The sequence below is a fragment of the Gorilla gorilla genome, chromosome 2, assembly GCF_029281585.2.
Source record: "Gorilla gorilla gorilla isolate KB3781 chromosome 2, NHGRI_mGorGor1-v2.1_pri, whole genome shotgun sequence".
In the NCBI taxonomy this organism is placed as follows: domain Eukaryota; kingdom Metazoa; phylum Chordata; class Mammalia; order Primates; family Hominidae; genus Gorilla; species Gorilla gorilla.
Genome location: NC_086017.1, coordinates 203,503,690 through 203,531,057, shown reverse-complemented (window position 1 = coordinate 203,531,057; position 27,368 = coordinate 203,503,690). Strand labels below are relative to the sequence as shown.

General features: G+C 39.1%; 1 protein-coding gene across 3 annotated transcripts in view; it reads left to right on the top strand.

Annotated features, from left to right (window-relative positions):
• Positions 1–27,368, top strand: part of FGF12 (fibroblast growth factor 12) — a 586,299-nt gene that overhangs the window by 262,800 nt on the left and 296,131 nt on the right. The gene's annotated exons all lie outside the window — the stretch shown is intronic.

The window sequence follows — 27,368 nt, the reverse complement described above, 5'->3', positions numbered from 1 at the left end:
TTTAAAATTTATTAAGTCTACTGTAGGCTTTTAAATCAAAAGTTAGGGGCATTTGTACCTAATGTCCTCTCAGTGAACTGTCATATTAAAGAAACTTGGTAATGCCTTCTTAACTAGCTGAGACTTCTTAACTTGCCAAGAATTCTGTGTCAGTCTATTTTCTGTTGTTTATAACAGAATACCTAAAACCAGGTAATTTATAAAGAAAATAAATTCATTTCTTACACTTATGGAGGTTGAGAAGTCCAAAATTGAGGGGGCACATTTGCTGAGGACCTTCTTGCTGGTAGGGACTCTCTACAGAGTCTTGAGGTGGCAAAGGGTATCACATGGCCAGGGGGCTGAGCATCCTGCCATACTAACTCAGGTCTCTCTTCCTCTTCATGTGAAGCCAGCAGTTCCTTCCCATGATAACCCATTAAATGCATGAATGGATTCATCCATTCATGAGTCAGAGTCCTCAAGACCCACTCACCACTTAAAGGCCTCACCTCTCAATGCTGCCACATTGAAGATTAAGTTTCAACCTGAGTTTTGGAGGGTATACTCAAACCGTAATAATCTCCGTCCAGAACAATTTATACTCCCACTGTTTTACTGACATTAGAAATTCTTAATAGTTTCAGTGTTTGTTAATTTTATTATTTTAATATACATTTCTTTATTACTAGTGAGTTTTAAAAACATATGTTTTAAATTTCGAAATGAAACAAGCCATATATTTTATTTGATTCATTTTCTTATCATCCAGTAATCATTAAGTAATAATGTGTGTGGTTTTTTTTTTTCTCGTGACAGAGTTTCGCTCTTGTTGCCCAGGCTGGAGTGTCGTGGTGCGATCTCAGCTCACTGCAACCTCCACCTCCCGGGTTCAAGCGATTCTCCTGCCTCAGCCTCCCGAGTAGCTGGAATTACAGGCACGCACCACCATGCCCGGCTAATTTTTTGTATTTTTAGTAGAGACGGGGTTTCAACATGTTGGCCAGACTGGTCTCAAACTCCTGACCTCAGATGATCCACCTGCCTTGGCCTCACAAAGTGCTGGGATTACAGGTATGAGCCACCTTGCCTGGCCAAGTAATAATGATTTTTAAAAAACATCTTCCCCACACTTCTGCTTACACACATACTTCTGTTTAGGGTCAGATAACTGAAAAGTGAATTCAGTTATAATCTCAGTTATATAGCTTATAGGAATGAGAACATAAAATTTCTTTAAATTAAGAAATAAAAACCACATCAGATAAAAATACTGATTAGGATTTGATAGATACTAGTTTATAATTTACCTTATAATGGAATTCCAGTCACTATTAATCCTTCACAGGAATTTTGTACTCTTCTCTTACTTTAGAGTATTTAACCTAATTTGGGTATGTTCTATAGTGCTCATCATTTTTGATATCACGGTGCCAATATTTTCAATTATCATTATAAATTAGGCAAATGTGTTCCATGAAGATTCTGTTTAACTTTCTTTTTGATGATCTCAAGCCTGAATGTTTTGAGCTGGAGGTGTGCATGTGGATCATTTTTTTGGCATGTCTTTAAGCATGTTCCTCCCAATGTAATTCAAGGTATATTTGTTATTCAAAAATATAACAAATGTTTTACAATGTTCATTTACAAAAATCCCATTGTTAAATGATTGCATTTTCTGATAAGCTTCAGCCTGTGAAAAAATGTGTCCTGTATGTTATATAGGCTATCACATTGAGTAAACATTACTTGAAACAGATCATGGATTATAGATTTTTAAACTGGCCCCCATATCACTTAGCACAAACTGTGAGCCATACCACATGCTTAGTGAATATATGTACTCTGGATAAAAAGGAAAGGTGCAAACACTTAGCAGCACCGTATGGCAGGAAATACATAGGAATTAAAAATGCTTAACTTTTTGCTCCAATTCAGTTAAAGTGATTGTGAGAAATTCATTTTAACTCTCTAAGCCCCATGATTCTTGCCCTAACCGGCTTAGAGTGCTCTTGAAAGTAGCAAATTAAATAATATATAAGAAAAAAGTTTCCAACTGTAAGGCACTATCTAAATGCAAGTAAATGCAAAGTGGATATATATATAAAAAAATATATATATGTGTGTGTGTATATGTATATATTTGTTGTTGTTGTTGTTGTTTGTTTTTGTTTTGAGATGGAGTCTCACTCTGTCACCCAGGTTGGAATGCAGTGGCACGATCTCGGCTCACTGCAATCTCTGCCTCCCAGGGTTCAAGCGATTCTCCTGCCTCAGCCTCCCGAGTAGCTGGGACTACAGGCGCCTGCCACCATGCCCGGTTAATTTTTGTATTTTTAATAGAGACAGGGTTTCATCATGTTGGCCAGGTTGGCCTTTAACTCCTGATCTCAGGTGGTCCGCCTGCCTCGGCCTCCCAAAGTGCTAGGATTACAGGCGTGAGCCACCGCACCCGGCCCAAAGTGGGTATTTTTTAAGGGTAAGAAAAAAATGACACTTTTCAAATGTTCAGAAGGGATGAAAAGAAATTCTTTCCATTTCCTCTGCCTTTTAACGTTAGATTCAACAAGCGTTTACTGAGCATAGCAGTAGTCATTGATGGGAGAAAAATCGTAAAGACCTGGAAAGTCAGAGTCCCTGCAACGAATGCAACGAGCTCAGAATCTAGTAGGAGATGATTTGACATGTGGCAGGACTAGTCTTCTTACTGCAAACACAGGGCTATGGGAACATTGTAAAGGGGTGAGTGTGGAGCTGCAGATGGGAGATTCGGAAAGCGTCTGTAGCCTGTGCTTGCTGGTTGCCGAGCATGTGTACTCTGCTTGCGGGTTTGAAGGCACTTATGTAACATTTGTTTCAGAGTTGATTCTCAGAGACCTGATACATGAGCCTTATATTCCCCTGTCTTCCCTATATTGAGTTTTAAGTGGGCATATATAGACCCATGCTGCATGTCTGCATGCCATTTATTGTTGAACAAAACCACTGAAACAGTTTTAATCCGGAAAGTTTAAGTTTATTTTAGTTGATAATCATATCATCTCCTTACAAAACAGCCTTCCCTCTCAGTCCAGCTTTCGCGGATTCTGCTTTATTGCTGGGGCTGCTACATCTGGCTATTTCATATGGATTTTAAATACGTTCTTCCTACTTTTGTTGCTTGCTCCCAAACATAACTAGAAAAATGTATATTCTGGGGATCTGCCATGAATTCACTGGGGAATCTACAATTTCCCAGTGAAATTGAGGCTTGCTGTCTCAGTCAACTTTGCCGAAAACCTCATGTCTTGGGATGGGAAATAGAAAACACTGTAAACAGATTACAGTGGTTGAAAGGAAAGAGAACATGTTCCTTCTCCTGAGAGTGGTTTCACTCAGCAAGGGCTTTTGTGATTACCATGCAGAACTTGCCACCTGGGGAAAGAATCCTGAGAATGATGCAAGAATGGCAGGAGACAGGGGCCTTGTTGAACTCCAGGAGAGGAGAAGATGGTTAGTGGAACGGGAAATGCAGAGTTTATTATAGTCACAGCTCCGCTGCCTAGACAACTTGTTTTCCTCCCAGCACTCTGCATTTTTAGAACCAACTATCACTGGTTTGTGCTTTCTCAGGAAGTTGAATGCATTGCATTGTTACCCTAGGCAAATATAAGGTAGATGTAAGCCTACCGTGAGGCTCATGTCTGGTTTAGGTAGACGGGTGCTCCTGTCCCTCCAATTACACGGGTATTTTATTTGAAAGTTGTTAAGAGCAAAGGTTAAATTATTGCAGGAACCTGAGGAAAGCCCACTTCTTAATTGGTCCTTTGTGGTCAAGCATGTGCTTAGGGCTGAGCAGTGTACTGGAGTTTTAGCTTTGATGTCAGTAAACATTTCTCCAAGTGAACAAGACCCCAAGTATGATGCAAGTCAACTCTTACTTTTCTAGGCCCCATTTTGCTTATGGGTTATTTTGCTTCTATGTCAAGAGATGAAATCTGTCTCTGCTCTGGAGAAGGCACTGGATGCCGTGGCCATCCAGGTGGCCAGGCAGGCCTGCGTGTTTTTCAGTGGACATCCTGAACTTCGCTGCCATTCCTCTAGCTCCGCTCTGAGGCTGTGGGCAAAGCTCAGACAGAGAACTCAGGCAGGTTTCTGAATTTAGAAAAAACTCCCTCTTCCTACCCAAACTTGAGCATGAGTAGGAATAAAATTTGTGTGATCCAAGTGGTTAGTTCAGCTGAGTCTTTTGGAAAAGGAAGAAGTTCAGGCAAGGAAGAAAAGGTTGGAGCATGCTTTACATTTTCTTTGCCTATTGTGACTGAGATCTTGTGCTTGTCTTTCTCATTAGGTCCCTAACAGTCAACAGAGTGTTCCCTAACTCCCCCCTCCCACAAGGTAGAGTTGGTTACCTTTCCTCTCACCCACCAACTCTTCTTTGTGAGTATTTGCATTATCCCCATATCGTAAATGTACTTATGTCTGTTCATCCTGCATGACTCGAAGACAAGATTGATCTAGATCATCTTTGTAGCTTAAAAGTCTAACATGTCTCTCAGTACATGAAAGGTACTTAATGAGGATTTTTTGAAGGATGTTGAATCACTTTCTGTCTCCTTCTCTCCCTCTCACACACACACATGCACACACACAAACACACACACACACACTAAACATACATGCAGGAAAGATTATCTTTTCAGATTATTAAGAATTTTTCTTAAAAGGTTGTACAAGTATAAGCAATGCCATATTTTAACCAGTCAGATTAAAGCACATACATCTTCAAAACTATCTCATTTTTCCTTCTGGAAACCATGCAACCATTCTAAATTTGATTCTATTATTAATCCATTTTAATATTTGAATCAATGTATGCAATGTGCCCAAAGACAAGGCTCATGCAGAATGGTGCCTTGTTTTTGAAGACAAAAAAGATTAAAATGTGTCTGGTTCCCATGGGAATGTAGCCATAGACATGGAAGCAATCAAATAAGATTCACAGTTTTGTAATGTTGTTACTGCACAGCATTTTCCAAATCCTTTCATTTTGAATGTAGCATCATAACAAATGCGAGTTAAACAATTTAAGTTGACCAACTTGTGTCTCCTAAATACCAGGCAATTCTTTTGAAATGAAAGAGAATCAGATGTAGGAAATGCCAAATTTTGTTGCCGTGTTATTTAGCATTCACAACAAGAATTGAAGCTCAATTTTTAGATCTGATGAGAAGTTTGCTAACTTAACTGAGTTGGTGAAATCGAGCAACCCCAGTATTTGATAATTTAATTTTGAATTGCTGTGGAATTCTAGGAATTATGTTACAAAAATAGACAAGATGAAGTCTCTGCATGTATTAGCCTGTTTTCACATTGCTGATAAAGACATACTCTAGACTGGGAAGAAAAAGAGGTTTAATTGGACTCACAGTTGCACATAGCTGGGGAGGCCTCAGAATCATGGTGGGAGGTGAAAGGCACTTCTTACATGGTGGTGGCAAGAGAAAATGAGGAAGAGGCAAAAGCAGAAACCCCTGATAAACCCATTAGATCTCATTAGACTTATTCACTACTGCAAGAACAGCATAGGAGAAACTGCCCCATGATTCAAATTATCTCCCACTGGATCCCTCCCACAACACGTGGGAATTATGGGGATACAATTCAAGATGAGATTTGGGTGGGGACACAGCGAAACCATATCATTCCACCCCTGGCCCCTCCAAATCTCATGTCCTCAAATTTTAAAACCAATTGTGCCTTCCCAACAGTCCCTCAAAGTCTTAACTCATTTCAGCATTAACCCAAAAGTCCACAGTCCAAAGTCTCATCTGAGACAAGGCAAATCCCTTCTGCCTATGAGCCTGTAAAATCAAAAGCAAGCTAGTTCCTTCCTAGATACAGTGGGGGTACAGTTATTGGGTAAATATAGCCATTCCAAATTGGAAAAATTGGCCAAAACAAAGGGGTTACAGGCCCCATTCAAGTCCAAAAACCTGTGAGGCAGGCAAATTTTAAAGTTCCAAATTGATCTCCTTTGACTCCAGGTCTCACATCCAGGTCACACTGATGCAAGAGGTGGGTTTCCATGGTCTTGGGAAGCTCTGCCCCTGTGACTTTGCAGGGTACAATCCCCTTCCTGGCTGCTTTCATGGGCTGGCATTGAGTGTCTGCAGCTTTTCCAGGCACACAGTGCAAGCTGTCGGTAGATCTGCCATTCTGGGGTCTGGAGTAGGGTGGCCCTCTTGTCACAGCTCTACTAGGCAGTGCCCCAGTAGGGACTCTGTGTGGGGACTCCGACCCCACATTTCCCTTCTGCACTGCCCAAGCAGAGGTTCTTCATGAGGGCCCCACCTCTGCAGCAAACTTTTGCCTGGGCATCCAGGCGTTTCCATACATCTTCTGAAATCTAGACAGAGGTTCCCAAACCTCAATTCTTGACTTCTGTGCACCTGCAGGCTCAACACCACATGGAAGCTGCCAAGGCTCAGGGATTCCACCCTCTGAAGCCACAGCCCAAGCTTTATGTTGGCCACTTTCAGCCACAGCTGGAGTGGCTGCGACAGAGGGCACCAAGTCTCTAGGCTGCACACAGCACAGGGACCCTGGGCCCAGCCCACAAAACCACTTTTTTCTCCTTGGCCTCCAGGCCTGTGATGAGAGGGGCTGCAGTGAAGATCTGTGACGTGGCCTGGAGACATTTTCCCCATGGTCTTGGGGATTAACATTAGGCTCCTTGCTACTTATTCAAATTTCTGCAGCCAGCTTGAATTTCTCCTCAAAAATGGGTTTTTATTTTCTATTGCATCATCAGCTGCAAATTTTCTGACTTTTAGCTCTGTTTCCCTTTTAAAACGAAATGCTTTTAACAGTACCCAAATCACCTTTTGAATGCTTTTGCTGTTTAAAAATTTCTTCCTCCAGATACCTAAATCATCTCTCTCAAGTTCAAAGTTCCACAAATTTCTAGGATGGGGGCAAAATGCCACCAGTCTCTTTGCTAAAATGTAGCAAGAGTCACCTTTGTTCCAGTTCCCAACAAGTTCCTCATCTCCATCTGAGACCATCTCAGCCTGGACCTTATTGTTCATATCACTATCAGCATTGTAGTCAAAACCATTCAACAAGTCTCTAGGAGGTTCCAAACTTTTCCACATTTTCCTGTCTTCTTCTGAACCCTACAAAGTGTTCCAGCCTCTGCCTGTTACCCAGTTCCAAAGTCACTTCCACATTTTGGGTATCTTTTCAGCAACACCCCACTCTACTGGTACCAATTTACTGTATTAGCACATTTTCACACTGCTGATAAAGACATAGCTGAGACTGGGAAGTAAAAGAGGTTTAGTTGGACTTACAGTTCTACATGGCTGGGGAGGCCTCAGAATCATGGCGGGAGGTGAAAGGTACTTCTTACTTGCCAGTGGTAAGAGAAGATGGGGAAGATGCAAAAGCGGAAACCCCTGATAAAGCCAACAGATCTCATGAGACTTATTCCCTACCACGGGAACAGTATGGGGGAAACTGCCCCCATGATTCAAATTATTTACCACTGGGTCCCTCCCACAGCACGTGGGAATTATGGGAGTATAATTCAAGATGAGATTTGGGTAGGGACACAGCCAAACCATATCACTGCATGTGTGGATTTATGTTATAATCTAGAAGAGAGTGCCTAGCTTTTGAGTGTATAGGAATCATACATTCTCATAGTACTACCTCTATTCACTGCAGTATGGTTGAACTGAGTCTCCAAGATATTTACTAAACATCTATATAGCTAAACCCTGCAGGGTGTAATTCTTACCTTGCAGTCCTTATCTGCAAAGAGTTCATACATAAAATGTTCTAGGTGGTGGGATTTAAGTCATTTCATTTTTTTTAACTTTTAAATTATTTTTTTAAAATTTTTGTGGATATGTATTAGGAGTATACATTTATGGGGTAAATGAGATCTTAAAATAACTTAAAGAATCAAATTAGATCATTTCACTTATTTTAAAAATGTATTCATCAATTTTTTTCTACAGTAAGCCTGTATCACATTTATAATAAAAAAGATTAATCTTTGGAAAGTATTTTTAATGAGTTATTCAAAACTATCTAATTGCAATGAGACTCCATTCTCTAGCCTGCTTGACAACAGGCTTTGGGCTAAGATATCTCTAAGTCTCAGATGACCTCTGCCTCTTAATTCCAAGTTTGGTCAGTGGCATAACAAATTTGGTTTTCCAGTTTCTTTTATACATAATCCTGAAAGTAGAAATGAATTTTTGATAACTGTATAGGTCTAATACATAACAATACGTTTCAAATTTTAGAGCATAATTACATTTCAAATATTTTCTCTTGTATTCTTCATAAATTGTGAAAATGTGATAGACATTACCATGTTTTTATCATCTCTCAGATTTTGTCATATATCCAGAATAGTGATACCTAATGTATCAATCATCTTTTCAGAGTTTAGGTAATGTGAGTCAGGTTGAGTTGATAACATATTATGGACCCAAAAGACCAGTTACTGGCTTTAGGGGACCACCTCTGCAAGGCCCCACTTATTAACCACTTTGCTTCTGTCTTGAGCATCCTATGAACTGTGTGAAGTATGTTTTCATCTTTATGATTTTTAATGCATGTATGTGGAATTGTGTTTGAGGGACCAATGGAACTGTTGACATTTGGTATCATGGAGGCGTGTGGTTATTCTGAACATATTCTCAGTTACATCTACTAATATTCTGCAGAAAATCTTAGAATTATTTATGATAGTAGAAACTTAAAGCCATCTAAATATGCAGAAGCATGGTAAAGACTAAGTGCATTAGAGCAAATCATTGGAATATTATTCAGTTATTGATAATGTTATAAAAAGTTTATAACAACACGTATGTTTATATTTAGCATATAATGTTAAATAAAAAAGTTATAAAATGTTATCATTGCATCTAATCCCATAAACACAATAAACTGTGTAGAGATTAAAGAGATCCTGTGTGCAGAAGGGGCCATCCCTGACCATCTCTCTGTCTAAATATATGATGTTATCATTTCTATTCTGCTGTAGGTACACCATGTTGATGCAGAGTTTCCTTGCAAACATTTCTCTTCCCAGAATTCCAAATAAGATTTGGGTCCAAAGGCTTCTGTACTCTCAGTTTCTTCCTGATCAAGAGTTTCAATCTTCTTGTCATCACCCCATCTGAGTTGAGAACTAGAGTGACAGAGTCATCAGAAACCTAAGAGGCTCAGAGAGCTTTTGATCCTCTTCTTGTCCCCTCTCCGAAACAGTATTTCTCCTCCAAAGAGTTTCTATGTCTGCATTTTATGTGGTGGAAACTTTCTGTACATCATATTATTCTTCTTTCCAACTCTATAGGCTTTTAATTTTAGGAAGTAATTGCCCACTCTTTTCCAAGCAATAAGTCTTATGGCTTAGCTTTGATGTTAGAAGTTCAATGAAGGTAAATTTCTCAGCAGTAAGAGAAAATACATTGAGAATTGGGGGAGTTTTTAAAAAAAGTATTCTCCCCATTTGAAATTAATAATTAAAATAATTATTAGAGAAAGTGGAAATATTTTTAAAAACTGAGATGTCCAAGCCCACAGACATCCAGAATAGATGTTGAGCCTTGTAATGTCCCTCTTATTGTTGAGTTCACAATTGATTGTCTGGTTATGTACCAGACATCTTCTGAATGTGTCACCTGGCCTGTTCTCTAGTGTGACACCTTTTTCTCCTCAGATCTGTAGTAATTAACAATCAGTATCATTTTAAATTTTTGGTGAAATTATCGCTAATGGTTTTGTGTCCTTTGTCATTTTCTAAAACTTTCTTTGCCGTGTGAAAAGGGCTGGAACTATGTAGTCTGAGAAGTATGCCTTTGACACTTTGCTGTGTTTCTCTCCTTGCACCATGTTATCAGACTACAAGGTCTAAGCCCTTTTTAGGTTTATGAAGTAAGCCTTTTATTCCTGAATTTTTTTTCTCCTTATACTTTTCAATTATTTTTCCTTATTTTAGAAGTATCTCTTTTTTTGAGTGCATAACATTTCTAGACTGTATTTGTACCAGACACTCCCCATGTTCATTTTATTCTGCTGACGAAACAGGAAAATCTTTGTGTTTTTGATAAGGACTGTGGAAATAGAACATGCAGGCCTTTCTTGTTAAGAGAAACGTAGGCCGGGCACAGTGGCTCATGCCTGAAATCCCAGCACTTTGGGAGGCAGAGGTGGGTGGATCACGAGGTCAGGAGATTGAGACCATTCTGGCTAACATGGTGAGACCCCGTCTCTACTAAAATACAAAAAAATTAACCGGGCATGGTGGCACGCACCTATAGTCCCAGCTACTCAGGAGGCTGAGGCAGAAGAATCGCTTGAACCTGGGAGGTGGAGGCTGCAGTGAGCCAAGATCGCATCACTGCACTGCAGCCTGGGCGACAGAGCAAGACTCCATCTCCAAAAACAAAATTAAAAAAAAAAAGGAGAGAAATGTAGATATACATCTTTAACTTTTTGCCAAATTTTGATTAGAAAGGAAATAATAGACCAAGAGTATTGCATGGAGAGAAAGAAATATCTTTGGTCCTAAATATGTATTATTTACATAGATATTATACTTATTAAAAATACTTCAAGTTTATAGAGAAATAAAGTTTAAACCCAGATTAGTTAAATTTGATTTAAACAAATGGATTTTGCTAACTAATTGATCAAGGCAAAGATCAATATGAACGTGAAATTGGGAGACTAATCCCATGGGTCTTCATGCTAGGAGAGCTGAGCCCGAGCCAAGCAAGAGACATCCCCTCATCCCCCAATAAAACAAGCAAAAGTGATCACAGATCAGTACTAAATCCTGACCAAAGAAAAAAAATGCAAATATTCTCTGAAGGAAAGCAAACATAATTAATCATTTTCTAATAATACCTTAAAGAATTAAAGTGTTTTTACTTCCATTTTGGAATTCAATTCCCTAGGAGACAAATAGATCTTCAGAATGTAAAGATATTAGATAGAATCAGATATGAGCTTGAAGTTAAATGTGACCAAACCTTCCAAAATTTTTTAAAAAAAGGTGGGGGCATTCTTAATGACCCTTCAAGAACCAAGAACTTCATATATTAGAATGGTCAGTTTCAGAATAATACAGAGCTATGTATAAAATATTTTAAAAGTAAAATTTATAAGTTTAGATATAGAAGGAACAAAAGATTTTCAAATGTGATCAAATTAGTTTCCAAAAAGAATCAAATACAACTTTTAAAAGTGAAAGATATAATTGAAATTAAAAACCCAATAGATGGTTTGGAAGCATATCAGACACAGCTAAAAGAAAGAATAAACAAAAAGGGAGACATATATGAAGTGATTACCCAGATCATAATAATGCAGAGAAGGAAGGTAGAAAATATGAAAGAAAAGTTAACTGATATGGAGGACACAATAAATATCTAAGCTAGATCCAACTGGAGTCCCAGAACGAAAGGACAAGGGCAGTTGAGAAAACAAGTGACTGAAAATTGTCTGGAATTATGGAAAGATATGCATCATAGATACACAAAGAAACATGCACATTAGGTAGGTTAATAAAAAATATGCATGTATATACAATAAAATATTTGAATGTCAAAGAAAGTATAGTGAAGTTTTAGAACACCAAAGAAAAAGAGATCTTAGGAGCAGCCAGAGAGAAAAGACTGATCATCTGCAAGGGAACAATAATTAGGTAAAGAGAAGACTTCTAAAAAATGGAAGCTGAAAGACCGGAGCAATACTGTCCACATTCTGACACAATCATGGACAAGGATGCTGAGTGGAGCCACATAGGCTGTGCACTGAACAACTCCAGAGGGGTGTGATTCACATAGGATTTAGTTTGTGTAGTGTTCCCTGGAGTTGGCCAATGCAGCATAAAATAGAATTTTGAATTCAACAAAATTATCTTTCAATTATGACCTGTAATTTTTCAGGAAGTAGAAGAGGAAGCAATTTCAGCCTCATATCATGAGACCAATATAACCCTGTTACTAAAACTTGACAAAAATACTTAAGAAAATTAGTAGAGACTATAGCACCTAACACAGAGCCACAAAAAATCCATAATAAAACACTGACCAATCAAATCCATCAGTGTATCAAAAGGAGAATAAATTATGGCTAAGTGGAGCCTGTCCTTAGAAAAGAAGTTTGGTTTATCATTAAAAACTCACCAATCTATGCAATTCAGCATATTAACAGAATAAAGGTTAAAATTCACATGGTCAACTCAACAAATACAGAATAAAAACATTTAACAAAATTAAACACCCATTCACCACAAAAAAATCTCCTAACAACTGAGAAATATAAGGATCTTTCTCAATTTGATAGAAAATATGTACCAAAAAAACCTATAGCTTACCTCAAAGTGAATGGTTAAATATCGATGCTTTTCTGCTATAATTGGGAATAAGGCAAGGATATCCATTTTCATTACTTCTATTCAATATTGCACTGGTGATCCTTATCAAAGCAAAAAGGCAAGGAAAAGAAAAAAATCTATTAATGCTGAAAATGTGAATACTCCATAATTATCTATTCTACTTTAAGGCAAACATTCTAGCTAAAACTCTTTACGCATCACCAGGGGACACATGTAAGAACGTTTATAGCAGCAATGTTTAGCCTAGCACCAGTCTTCACCCAGGTTCCGTCAGTAGCGGAATGCATAAATAAATTTTAGCAAATTCACACAATGGGCTATTATACAGCCATGAAATAAATTAACTACAGCTATGCATTACTACATAGGTGAATCTTAGAAACAAATTGTTGAGTTAAGAAGCAAACTGTTAAGTGCAAAATCCTAAATATATGTGATATTTACCAGGTCTTGACATATTCATTGTGTCTGGGACTTTTAGTAGTTTTTTAACTTTAGCGATCTCCTGAACCCTCAACATGACTTATCTTTAGTCCATTAAATACCTAAGGGTCTAATAATCATCACAAACTTATCTTTTAATAGGGCAACCTCCTGCTCAATAGTCATAATGACATCAAATAAGTTCCTGGTACAGTAGACTGGTTTCAGTTCTCATGGTTTGGCCATAGCAAGCCTTTTACAATTTTCCTGTTGTCAAGAACAATGTATTTTATGCTGTCAGACTGGTAATTCTCACAGTTCTCCCATTCTTTCAGCTGTCTTTAAATTTTGTCTCTTGATACTTACAATGGCATAGAACAAAGAGAGTGTTGGAAAGTCAAGAGGCTTGGATTCTACTCCTGATCATTCTTTATACCTACTGAGTTAACCTGAGAAATTGTTATGAAGTGATAAATATCTATCATTGAGCACTGTCAATGCAGAAACCATTGTGTTTACACTTTGGGTAAAAATCATATCAATAAAGTAATTCTTGTCCCAGAGTAAATTACAGCTCCAAGAGACCAAGGAAGATACATATGTAGTCACCATACAAAGTAGAGCACAGATCATGATAAGAGAAGCACAGATCATTCTATGAGGCTTCCAGTGTTGGAGAAATCACTTTTCATTTTGTTAGTGGAGACTAGCTAAAGTTGCATGATTGAGGTGATATTGGAAGTGAGTGTCACACAAAGGTACTGGGGTGTGTTGAACATGTACAGGAAGCTGTAACCAATGGAAATGCTTTGGAAAAGGGTTCTGGCAACTGAAATAAGTATAGGATTGACACATAGTTTGGTATTTTCCACTCTATTTTAAATTTGACCATTAGATACAGAGGCTAAATGATCTCTTCACTATCAGAAATTGATCAAAGATGGTGGCCAGATTGGTACTGTGGATTCTTAATCCATGCAACTGAGTTATATTTTTATTCAGATTATAATATTAGGTGCCAACTTTTCTTTCTATACTAAGTGAATGACTCTCGATGATTATGAAGAGTAAAGCATCTTTTTGTTCAGTTTGGTTTATTTGGATGAATCATAACATGAATGCCTGATAACACTGTGGTCATTGTAATTGTATAGTTTATTTCATCAAAAGTTAGGATGTTAATCTACTCAGTATCCTGTGTTGAGTTTTATTTGGTATCCTATGTTCGGTTCTATCTATGTTTAGTATTACTGGTGGCTTCCCAAATTTGCTACATGATTAAAATTGGATATATTGTCAGTCTCCACTTTTTGCTTCCTAAAAGGATCTGCAGACCTATTTCTGTGTAATGGGTAGTCCTGGTTTGGTACATAGTATGATATGATGCTTTTGTCTTTGAGTCTCTAAGAAAATGAGTTGGAAGGAGATTGCTATAAAATGACACTGAGGTTATTTTATTATATTAGGTGTTTCTTCCCTTCTTCTCCAATAGTTTTTATTCCTGGAAAGGGTATCTTGGTGCAGTGGGAAAAATGGGATTTTTAGATTTAGAAGGTCTTGGTTTTGGTCTTGGCTTTGTCTCTGCTACTCTTGGATTTCATCATCTTGAAAGATGGTGTATCAGTTGTGGTCAACTCAGGAGACAGAAACCTCACAGTAATTTGAAAAGTGAGAGTTTAATATAAGAATTATTCATTGTAATGTGGATTGAAGTAACAGAAAATTGGCTAGTAAGAAGTACAAAGAATTCTATAGGATGCAGCAATAGTATATATAAATATCAGCTGCTGTCATAAGGCTGAGATACAGTGTCAAGGAGGAGCCCTCTAACCCCACCTCAGGCTGAGATCCAGACTCCCTTGGAGAGGGCATGCCCATGGCTGATTATGAATTATTGAAAAGTCATCAAAGTGCCTCACTTCTGAGACTTGCTGGAAACCTGCCTTCTGGGGTACAGAAAAGCAATCCACAGGGAGGTGTTGCCCTCAAGCCTTGCTGCAGAGTTGCCAGAGTCAGTGCTGGGTGCAACTGTTTTCTGCTGGGTACTGTTGGTCACCAGATGGTACAAGAACCAAGGGATAGAGAAGCCTTCGTCTGTAGGAATGGGGCGTTGGAGAAACTGCATTCTAGAGGGGTCCAATGCTTAAGAATGCATAAGCCCTGCAGGAAGTGAGCCCTGGCAGGTGCACAGGAGCTTACCCGACAGCAGGGTGCTGTGGAACCTGGGATGCATGGTGTCCACATTGGGAGATCCATGGCAAGATGATCACTGAGCTGGAACTGGGGACACAAGCTTACCAAGGGGCTGCACATTCCGGGTCTGTGAGCACCACAATTTGTGAGTATTCCTCTCACAAATTAGCTGCTGACGGCCATCCAAAACAAATAACAAGAAAATCAATATAGAAGTAAACAGGAAGCAGGGAGAGAAACCACTTCCTCCAGCACCCTCTAGTGACAAAGCTTAATATTGTGTTTGCTGCAAAGAACAGAGACTTAAAGGGTTCAAGGCCATTGTTGCCAAGTAGGTAATGAAGGATGGATTCGAACTGAGACACAATAAATTGATAACTTGCATAGAGGAAGGGACAGATCCCCGCAGGTATCCGAAGGACTGAATGAGATTTGAATTTAAAAGCCTTTGTGTACACTAAAACAGAATACAAAAATATACTGTTGCTATAGTTATGATTCACTGTAATTAAACATGATACTGACATAAATGTACAGTGCCAGAGTTGGATCAGACTGATTCTGCTGCAGCAAGTCTGCTGTTCTTGTTTTTAGGGAATTTATTTTAAGATTATATTTGGGAAATATTGCACCTGAATTTAAACTTATTTGGGTCTTCTAAGCTAAACTGTATGGCATATTGGTGGCCATTCGTCAGTATAAAAATAATATTTTTGAAATCTAATGATATGCCAGAATACATTTACTCATGCTGATATTTATATTACTGGCCCTGTTTTTAAAATCAGGAGCTGAGGTAAAGTAGTTTTCTAAGACCATACAGAAGGAAATAATCCAGGATTCAGTTCCAGATTTTTCTGATTCTACAACCTGTGCCTCTAACTTAGAACTGAAGCATATAGTATCACTCAAGCCTAGGATACTGTCAAAGTGCCGTCACTTGGGCAAAATGCGTATTTGCTTTGGATCTTTCATGTCTCTGTCCTGCTTACAGTTCTGGTATATTGTTACCCCTCCCTCCCAATTTTCAGGGGGATGTTTTTCTTTTATATTTAGTTGCTTTTCAATAACTCACACATTTGACACTAGGAGTAAATAATAGATAAGCAGAAATTGATTTAGAGTTGGTTGTCTAGCTCTAACATCAGAAAATGAATTTTTTGCAGAGTGCAGAACAACTAAGGCATGTTCAAAAGAAAACAGTTTTCCACATCATTGGTAGATTTCTGCAACTCATTTCATTAAGAGGTGTTTTATGCTAACAGTATGACTAGACTGAAGCATGGCTAATAACAGGAACTGAATTTAATAGCTGCAAGGTAGAAATAACCCAAGTGTCCTTCCGTGGCTTGGATGGAGTATAGTACATATAAATGTGTGTTTTTATGTGTATGTGTATACACACATATATATATGAAAATACTTTGAAGAAATGAAAATGAATAAACTACTTATACAAAAGCTTGGATGAATTTCAAAGACATAACATTGGGCAAAAGAAGTCAGGCAAAAAGGGCTGTGAAGTTCAGAAACAGGCGAAACGAATTTATGGTGCTATAAGTCAGAATGATAATTACTTTTGAGGGTATTGCCTGGGAAGGGACATATAGGAGACTTTGGGATGCTGCTGTGTCAAATACTTGATCTGCGTAGTAGCTATGTAAGAGTAGACATTTGTCAGTTTCACAGAGAAAAGATTTGTGTGCTTGATCTATGTAATATTTTCAATAAAACATTTATGGGTAAAATTTAAGTTTTTAAAAATAGGAAAATGATAAGTATACTGTGTAATGGTAAAATGATTTAATGTTAAGTAGTCATTACATAAGTTTACTAAAAAATTTTACATGATAAGTAAAAAGTACTTAGGTTACAGCGTTGAGAGGAAACAGATTAGAGTCCAAGTCTGAATGCACTATATTATTGCCACTATTTAAACCAAATGTCTAGAAAATTTGTAGAAAAAAATGCATCAAATGTTAGCAGTACTATAGAAATGGGTGATTTTTCTTTTTACTTCACTAAGTGTTTTCAGATTTCCTGCAATGAACGTATAAACACTTTTAATAATCAGCTGTACTAATTATTGAAAAAAAAATGAGTATTTGGAGAGTGTCTTCATCTTTAAAGACCCCAATGTTTCCCATTACCTAATGCTCAAGTACTCTAGAAAATGGCACCAATCTGAGTCTGTATCCTGGATTCTCCCTCCTTCTACAAATATTCTCTGTGCCTTGACCAAATTGGGTTTTCTCTTTTGTTGTTGTTAATTCATTAAATAGTTTTCAAGCATCGGTTATCAGCCAAGCACTCTAGGAACACAGCAACAAATGAGTGGCTGTGATTTCCTTTCCCTTGATTACTATTTCCTCTGCCGGAGAAGACAATAAATAAGCGATTGTCTTAAAGATTGATTGGGTTGAAGATGGGAAAAAATTAAGAGTATTAGGAAAGTTTATCTACAAGGGAGATCACATCGAATCTAAAGGTGCAGTATTATTGCTGCTAAAGTTTTGTTTAAGCAAAGACTAAAAAGATGAATAGAAATCTGCCAAATGTAAAAGGACAGGACACGTGATGGTGGACAGGAGTGAGAACGAAGGATTACGGATCTCAGGAAGACTGAGGAATTGTTGGGAAGTGGTGGAAGAAAATACTGTAGGACAGGAAGGAGGTGAGTCAGAGTTGGATGTTTCAGATGAAGATTTCAGAGGTGGTGTATGTCCATGTTTGCCTTGGATGCGAGTAGTGAGGCAGGATGGAGGAAAATATTATTCAAGGTGAGGATGCCGGTGGTCTGACAGCTGGTGCTGGATGTGTTACACATGTAGATGCTGACCTCACTGGAAAGACAATGGAGAGGAGTAGAAAGGAAGGACCATCTCTGTTTGCTGACTGCTGTCAGACTATGCATCTTTAAAGACCCACGGGAAGCAGAACTTCTATGAGGCCATCTGTGAATTGCCCAATTTGATACATGCCCTCATTCTTTTAATTCCATAGCATCTAATGGTTCATTGCATAACCTGGTGCTCAATGAGCATTTGCTTAATTTAATGCTTCCGTGATACATCACTGTTAGAAACGGATGTGTTGAGCTGAATGAACTGTGTGTTTAACCTGCATCTATTGTTATGTTCCAACAGTTCAGGCAAATTGAATTGCCGATTCTGAAAGCAGTTTTGTTGAGAGAATAGCAATCTATGTTTTTCACTTGGTATACAGCCATATAGTTTAGAAAGAATTTCCCTGTATTTGTGCTAAAAGGGTAAAACTATAGCTTTTTAAGTAGTCACTTAATGTTTATATTTCCATTCAGTGTCTGGGTATAGTCTCACTTTTCTGTAGATAAACTTGCAACTTCAAATGACAGGCATGAATTCGGGACAGATGTCTCCCATGTCTGGAATCAAGACAAATTATATCACTTGGCTGTCACAAAGAATGCCTCTTTTGACATTATGGAGCAATTTGTTTAATGACACAATTGCTAGGCTGTGGAACAGATGACTGTCTCCTTTGCTGCTTAGAATTCCTGGGGCACTGCAGAGAGCCAAGCAGTTGCAAAATGATTGGTGTGTCTGGATAACTCTGCAGTCACGGTGGCTGAGTGGCAGAGGAGAGGAACAACTCTGTTCTGGTGGCAGCTGTTCTGCCACTTTAGGGAAGCTGGGAGGTTTGTTTTCTGGTGGCCATGCTGCCAATCTTTTTGCTTGGTTAATTATTTGAATCCATAAGATTCCAAGAGCAAACTCATAAGAGTTTGGGATGAACTCTTTAAACCTTGCCACGTGCAAAACGCTGCTGCATGTATTCTCAAAGCCCATGGAAAGAGAAGCGTGAGAGACCCCCACCTTTCAGAATTTCTAGGTGAAGATATGGATCTCTGATGAGCTAAAATAGGAAGGTGGATAGGACCCCTGGATAAGGACGTTCTTGGGGTGAAGGACTCAGGAAAAGGCATCTGTTTGAATTTTCTAGAATAAATTGGGAAAGCTTTCTAGATGAGATGCTCTAGGAAGCTGGGCTATAAAAAACTAGTAATAGTGTAATTTGCAAGAACAATGGCAATTCTATTCCTAAATTGCTTAATTCCTGGATTCAATGAAGAAAGCAGTGGGGTCTCTAACTGGAGCGCACAGTGTGCAAGAGAATCAACTAGATGCTAACCTCAAATGCCCCTTCCTGGGATTCAGCCCCAGAAATTCTAATTCAGTTGATATTGGGTAGGGCCTAAGAAGCTGCACTTACAACAAAAAAGTATAGGTGATTTCAATGCAAATGGTCTATAAATCACACTCCTCTGTGAATTGCTGGTGTTAAATATGAAAAGTAACTTGTTTTTGCAAAATGGATGGTAGTTTCAAAGATAGAAGAGATTCTTCAGGAAAGATGTAATGGAAGAGTAGTAATTAGTGCTCTGCTTTAAAGCATGGTGGAATTTACTGCCCAGATACTATGTAAATTTTAACTTGAATGCAATCTGCATAATTAGTGCTCTTTTTTCTTTCTTTAAATTTCTGTTACGAATCTTTTATTTAAAGAAGCGAAGCTACTGTTGTCCTTCACCTTAAATTTTACCTGAGGACGGATTCACCGTACAGATATTTCTCCTGCTACTCAGAGAATCCCTAAGATAGAGAATTCATAAATTCACGCTTCGCTTCACTGACTGGAAGGTGTTCAAGCCATTTAAAAATACAATTCTCTTAAACGTGTTTTGAGAGCTAAACCGAAACTCAGTCTAATTCGCAGAGGGAAGCAATTTCCCTCATGTCCACGAGGTGGCGCTCGCCCACCACTCCTGGCCTCCTGTGCGTAGCGAGCAGGGCCGTGATGGTGTCTAGAAGCTGAGAGAATCTGGGGAGATCCTGTCAGCATTATGGCATAGGCTTGTTTGAATTATTCTTAGAACATAGAATGACAATACACTCTGCTTTTTTTCCCACTGGTTCCAGTCTTGTCTAATGCTGAAGGTCACATTATCTTGTTCCAGAAGCAATGTTAGGATCAATTGGCTAACTAGAAGAAACAAAGACAGTTTCACAGAAAGGCAAGATAAAAAAAAAAAAAAAGACAAAAGGAACAAACAAAGAGGGCTGAGTCAAAAGCATGGAATCCTTCTAATAAACCTACTGAATGGGAAATGTTGGAAGGTGTGAAGAGAGAAGGAAACTGTGGCGGATGATGAATTCAGGTTTGAAAAAAAGTGAGCTCAAATCTTTCTTCTCCTTTTTTCAAGGTCAGCTGTCAAGGTCAGACCAGACAGAACTGGAGGGGATATGGGTGATGTCACACACTGTGGCAGGCTGGGCGTTGGTTTTAGGGCTTGGCTACGGAACTCAAGGCGGCCAGACTGATGGTCATTTTCCTATTTCTTCCTCACAATCAACTCGTTAAAGTCCATGCAAATGTCTGTGGTTTGGTGAAGAATTATTACTTTATTATGGCACTATAGGGACTTCCGGAGCTCTGAGAATCCATGGTCCTGAGTTGAGGGGAGGTCTGTAAGTCCTGGATAAGCCCAGTGCCTGACATTGGGCCAGCATTGCACCTTGCAGCGCCAGTGCTTCTCAGCCACGGTGTTTGAGCTCTCTTGTTGCTACCTGCCCCACCTGCTATTCTCCTGGTTCCCATAAGCTACAGAACCTTGTGTGTGCATCATGGAACAGAACTTGACCATGATGGGGAATTTCCATCCTGGCTTATTTTGTGTGAAGCAAATAAATAATTGTGAAAAGGGTAAAGCAAAGTCCAAATGAAAATGCAGATTTTGCTGAGCTGGAAATCATCTTTAAATTTTTTTGCTTGTTTTCATAACTTATAAGGTATATTGAGAGACATTTTGAACTCAGGTCTTAACCGAAATGTTATTTTAAATATTGAGCCAAAACAAAATTATTAGCTGTAAGTTTTGAAGCAGAATGCTGATTATGTTGCAACTGCTTTTCAAAATCTTCAATGGCCTGAAAGATACAGTTAAATTCTAAGCTAGGTATTCAAAGCTCTCCAACAACCTTTCCAGCCCTACTTATTACTACTGTCCTGCAATACTTAAGTTATTTATATTTTTATAAAATATCTATCTTCTATATTATTATCCACACTTAAAATCTGTATGTAAGAGCAGAAAAGAATATTCCATTCTATCACAACTCAGTTGTGGATATAGGAGCTACAGTGACACAATTGTACAAAGCAGTGAAAACCTCACTTAAGGTTATCTCTGATTACTATGATGTTTACATATTTTACAAAGAGGATGGATATGCTTGAAAATGTCTGAATTTCTGTGTTGTATCAACTGAAATCGAGTCTTCCCAAATAAAACTCCTTCTTTCAGCTTAATCAAAGATCTTGTTAGTAAAGATGGAAGACACGGCCGGGCACGGTGGCTCACGCCTGTAATCCCAGCACTTTAGGAGGTTGAGGCGAAGTGGATCATGAGGTCAGGAGTTCAAGACCAGCCTGGCCAAGATGGTGAAACCCCGTCTCTACTAAAAATACAAAAAAATTAGCCGGGCTTGGTGGCAGGCACCTGTAATCCCAGCTACTAGGGAGGCTGAGACAGGAGAATCTCTTGAACTCGGAGGGCGGAGGTTGCAGTGAGCTGAGATCGCGCCACTGCACTCCATCCTGGGTGACAGAATGAGACTCTGTCTCAAAAAAAAAAAAAAAAGATAGAAGACATGTGGCTCCCATTTCTGTACCTGAAAACAATAACACGTTCTTTAGCTAGGGCTCATCTCAGTTACCGGGCAGCATTATTTTGGTACCATCTGAATAAAAGAATTCATGTAAATACTGAGATTTTGGTTAATTCAGAATTGATTACATACACCAGTGTGATGATATTCACATTTCTTTATCATCTTCTCTCCAAAGAAAAAAAATGATGTGTGTAATCTTGACTTCTTTTCTCTGTCCCAGATAGACAGTACATCTGTAACTTGTTTGGGCATCTTCAGATTCTTTTCCCTCTGGCACCTAAAACTTATAGCATCCAACTAGACTCACCAACATCTTAGTCTGTCTTGAGTCTATTATCTTTTCTTTTATAATATTGCTGATTTCACTTAATTGTCTCATGCATTTATTCAATTAATAATCAGTGGATGTCCATACTGTGTCAAGCCCAGTGCTATACTGGAAGCAGCTTTCATCCACAAACCATTGTTTTTCACTATGTAGTCAGTGCCCAATGCAGTGTAGTAAACACTGGATATATATCAGCCCAATGAATGCACAGAGATACAGAGGTGAACAAGAGACATGTGTTCCTTGCCCACTGAGCTTGAATACAAGGGTCATGTCACAGACTTCTTTGAATCATTCACCTCTGGCAGTTTATTTTGCACTACAGGTCCTCTGTCCTCTGTCTCTAATTGGTAGTCCTGTGGGCAAAAGAAAGTCTCACTCAACAATGCTCTAATTTTGATCTATATAGTTACTGTAAATCAAAATTAGGCTTCTAAAATGTATGTACAATTGTTGGCATTAAAGTGAGTCAGCAGCAATAGCAGTTTTATTATTGTCGTTCTAAGGGAAACTTAAGCTATAATGAGTTCATCTAACCTAGAGAGTAAAATTCTGGTACAAGTATGGACCTTGGGACTACAAACAGGAAAATTCTGTAATGGATGAAATTGTTCACCGGGAAACCAGGCCAGTCTTTGAGAGGTAATTGGTACCTTTCCGTATCTGCTCACAAGATTCTGGCCTTAGAATTGCTAAGGACTCACTTGTTAAACAATTGTGTTTCCTAAAGTGGAATTTCTCTTGCTATCTCTTGGACAAGAAGAAAATAATCCAGACAATCTTAGGGGTGAAACTAAGTGCTGACGTTTCTCATTTGAAGGAGTCTTTTCATACTGGAAATGAACAGTGCTTTCAGTTTATTGCTTCTTTCTTCATCCTCAAATAATTGAGTAAAGAGGTTCTTTCTGTGGCTCCCTGGGTCTAGGCTGTGACAATAGGATGTCAGGAAAAAACGTGCAACATCACTGGGAGAGGCATTACAGGGAAGGAAACTGAGGCACAGAAGGAGAAGAGGCTGACCCCAGATCAGAGAGTCAGTGGCTGAACTGGGGCTAGAACCCTGGTTTCATGACTACCTAGTACTTTTTCTACTGGCTAAATCCTCCCTCAGTTCCCCCAGTCAAAGATTCATTTGTTCATGCCTTTATTTATCCAACATTTACTCAGAAAAAGATAAGGAAAGCTGTCCTAATTTCTGTGATGAATGCTGTTGCTTTAAAGTATACTATCTCATTTCACTGAATCTTCAATATTTATAACGGAGGCAGTTGAAGCCCAAGAAAGTGAAATAATTTGCCCAGTTTTGCGTAGCTAGTTCAGTGGCAATACTGGCATTAGGACTCAACTCCACAAAGTAAGTCTCTTTTTATTATGCCATAAACCATTGCCAGTGCCCAAAACAGTGTTAGGGATTGGGAAATGAACAGTATTGAATTTATCAGATTGAAGTCCTTTATCCTAGAGCATTTTCTACAATGTAAGATGGGGTTCCTGCTGTCATTGAGCTTGCACTCAACTTGGAGAGAAATTCTATATCCTTTAAAATGTAAGTAAAACTGCAAGTTAAGTGTCATCACCAGATTGGTATATATGATGGGACAGAGAAAAGTTACCAGCCTCATGGGATGCTCACAGGGACTGAAGAGTTAGATTGTGTGGCTGACACGTAGGGCATCAATTGTTTTACTTTCAATTTGTTGAGTGATTAATATGTCTTAGAAGAGTAAAGAGAGTTAGGTTTTCAAATGTGGCAGATGTGTGAAAACCTCTTACCATCTGCAAAACAAGATTTTAAGAGATGTCGCCTGATATCCTTGTAGCTAGGAAAAAGCGGAGGGTTAGTGAAGGAAAATCGTGAAGCTCGACACATCAAAATTCAAATGTATGATTTTATTGCTCACAGTGTGTCTGTTGGCAGTATCGCTACATTCCGTGGATGGTATCACACTATGCATTTATTCCAGAAACGTTGACACATTGTTGCTCTCCCCCAAATCCCATCTGACTAATCAGTGACCGCCCCACTGCCACCGCTGCCGTCTTGTGTCTTTCACCTGGGCTGCTGGAAAATACTCCCGTCCACCCTTCTGTGCTAAATGCTCCCTTTGCTTGAAAATTTCCCAGACCACAGTCAGAGTGACGTTTTCAAAATGCAGTGTTTTTCATTTATCTCACTCATTCTGCAAAACCGTTCAATAGATTTCCTGTTGCTCTTGTAACAAATAAAAATTGTTTTTAATGGTCTACAAAGACCATTTTTTTCCAGTCTTTGAAAAATAACTTCCTCTTATCCTGCACACTCTTTCACATGGCAGTCTTCCTACATACTGTTCCCCATACCTGAAAAAGTATTCACCTGCGTACCTCCACTCAGCCCCCGGACCTCAATTCAACATTTACTTACTTCTTCCATAAAGCTTCCCTGACTTTCCTCTCCTTATATTATGCTTTTTTTTTTTTTTTTTCCATATGGAGTCTTGCTCTGTCAGCCAGGCTGGAATGCAGTGGCGCGATCTCAGCTCACTGCAACCTCTGCCTCCCGGGTTCAAGCAGTTCTCTGCCTCAGCCTCCCAAGTAGCTGGGATTACAGGTGCCCGCCAGCACACCCGGCTAAATTTTTTGTATTTTTAGTAGAAACGGGGTTTCACCATCTTTGCCAGGCTGGTCTTGAACTCCTGACCTTGTGATTCACCCACCTTGGCCTCCCAAAGTGCTGGGATTACAGACGTCAGCCACCATGCCTGGCCATGTTATGCTTTTATACAACATGTACCTCTCTGGCTCATAGATGCAATTTCCCATTTAACTTACATGATTTATTCCCACCTGTCTCTCCCACCACTTGGGGAGATTGTAAGCTCAGTTGAGGCAAGAACCAGGTCTGCTTTTGCTCACCATTGTATCCCCAAGCCAGTGAAATGCTCAGCACATAGAAGGAAACTGCTAAGTATTTGTTGAATGATTGATCCAAGAAAAATGGGACGATTCTGATTCTAGGAAGGGAAGATTAAGGTGTGGCTTTAAAAGGACCTTTATAGGAAGTTGCATTACATGGAGAAAAGTTTGATGTTCTTTTCAGCTCCCCTGAGGATGGGTAAAAGAGCTCTGCATTGTGTTGGACATAAAGAAATATTGGGATGAATTACCAGTAGATGCTCTAAAATCTATATAAAGAATACTGATAGTGTCAGAATGTAGGTTGACAGGAGAGAATAAAGGCTAGGTCAGTGAATTTCTGAAGGGGCCATTGTAGTAAACAAAGTTACTATTTTAATAAAAGCTTTAGGCAATTTTAAATTCCTGCTTGAGTCTTTGACTTAAATCTGAATCTGATTGCCTTTTGTAATATTCCATAAGAATGTGACAAAGGCAGTCGATCTCATGTTGGTGATACAATGTCTTGGGTAATTTTCAGAGACCCACTGCAAACTGCAAACCAGTATATGCAACTAGGTCCATATAGTTAGCGTTGCAGTTCAGGACAAGGTGGGGGCTTACCCACACTTCATGACTCCCACATAGAAACTCTTCTTTTACATTCAGCCCTGTAGAGGTGCTTCTCTCAAGCCAACCTGTTCTGTTTCAGTTCTTTTGAAACCGGGGGGCTTTGTAAAGCCAAAGAGCCTGAGAGACTAAGAGGCTTTGACATGTTGAAGCACATGCAAACTGACTTTCTTGGTCACACCAAAAGACTCCACTCCTACTGGTCAAGCACAAACGTTGTTATTGGAATACTCACAAATCATCAATCTTTGACATGAATGTTTCCTTCCTTAGTGGAGTCTGCCTGATTACAGCAGCAAACCTGGTCTCCTGTCTGGGTACCCTTCCCTGGCTTTTACCCTTCAGAGGCTGGAGCAGAAAGAGGCTTATTAATTAGTGATTTCACTGCACTGGCACCAGGAAATACGAAGAGCAGGAATCCTTAGTTCTGCCTCTGGACTGGATAAGAGGAGCCAAATCTATTTTCCTGCATCCCTGAAGATGGCTTCTTCTAGATTGGCTATAAGTTTCCAGAAGGCTTAACATCAGACCTTTGTATCCATTTATACCTTCTCCAATTAATTTAAAAGATGATAAGTGCAAGCCTTAAGTCTCACACATGCAAACACTGCATACTCTTTGTTCTTAATGATTTTAACATCTGGATGAGAGGTAAGAGTGGAGGGTCATGAGCTATCCTTGTAAAGTTAGAGGAAGGAAGAAGAACCAAAGGTGGGAATAATATTCAGTTAGAATCAGAGATGCTTTTATAGCACATGTGAGATTTTTTAAAGGACAATAGGATCTCATCAACGGGTGAAAATGAGTAAAATCATATCCTTCAGTTTCAGGTGTCTATGTGATAACTTGCAAAATATGTACAAAAGGCAATTGAAAATGAGAGACTCAAGCTCAGTATATTTGCAGATGTTCGAGGAAAAAAGTTGGATTCATCACTATAGAAAGGACTTTTTTAGTCAGTTGAGGGGATATGACTGCCAAAGAAGAACAGAATTCAGAGAACACGTTTATTCAGGGACAAAAGAAGGAAGGAGAGGCAGGAAATGAAGCTATACAAGGGAGTGGGCAAAGAGTAGGAGGCAGGCCCTGATGCCCAAGGAAGCTGGAGACTTTAAGTGAGAGGGAGTCTCCAATAAAGCTTCCAGATTACGAAGAGACTGAAGGAATAGATTTGGAACTGGGGGTTACTAGCAAGTAATTTGCTCACTGTTTTTTTTTTGTTGCTGTTGTTGTTGTTGTTGTTTTTTGAGATGGAGTCTTGCTTTGTCGCCCAAGCTGGAGTGCAGTGGTGTGATCTTGGCTCACTGCAACCTCCGCCTCCTGGGTTCAAGCAGTTCTCTGCCTCAGCTTCCTGAGTAGGTGGGATTACAGGCGCCCACCACCACACCCGGCTAATGGTTTGTATTTTTAGTAGAGATGGGGTTTCACCATCTTGGTCAGGCTGGTTTTGAACTCCTGACCTTGTGATCCACCCACCTTGACCTCCCAAAGTGCTGGGATTACAGGCGTGAGCCACGGCGCCTGGCCAATTTGCTCCCTCTTACACATTCCACTGACTTCCTTAAACCTTCTGGCTAAAAGGCAATGCTACCTCTCAACTAGTTCTCTACACAAATAGCATTTTTTGTTAGCTCCTTGTATTTGATGAACTTCTTTAACAAAGATGATAGTGTTTCTGTTTTCCTAATGATTTTGAGAGTGGTATTGTTAGTATTTTTTTGTAGTCTGCAGTCCTATCACAGGCACTTCCTCTAGTCGCTAGCCTTTTATTTCCTCCATTTTCCCAGAGTTCTCCCTGCTCCCCTGTGCTTACTTAACTATGCCC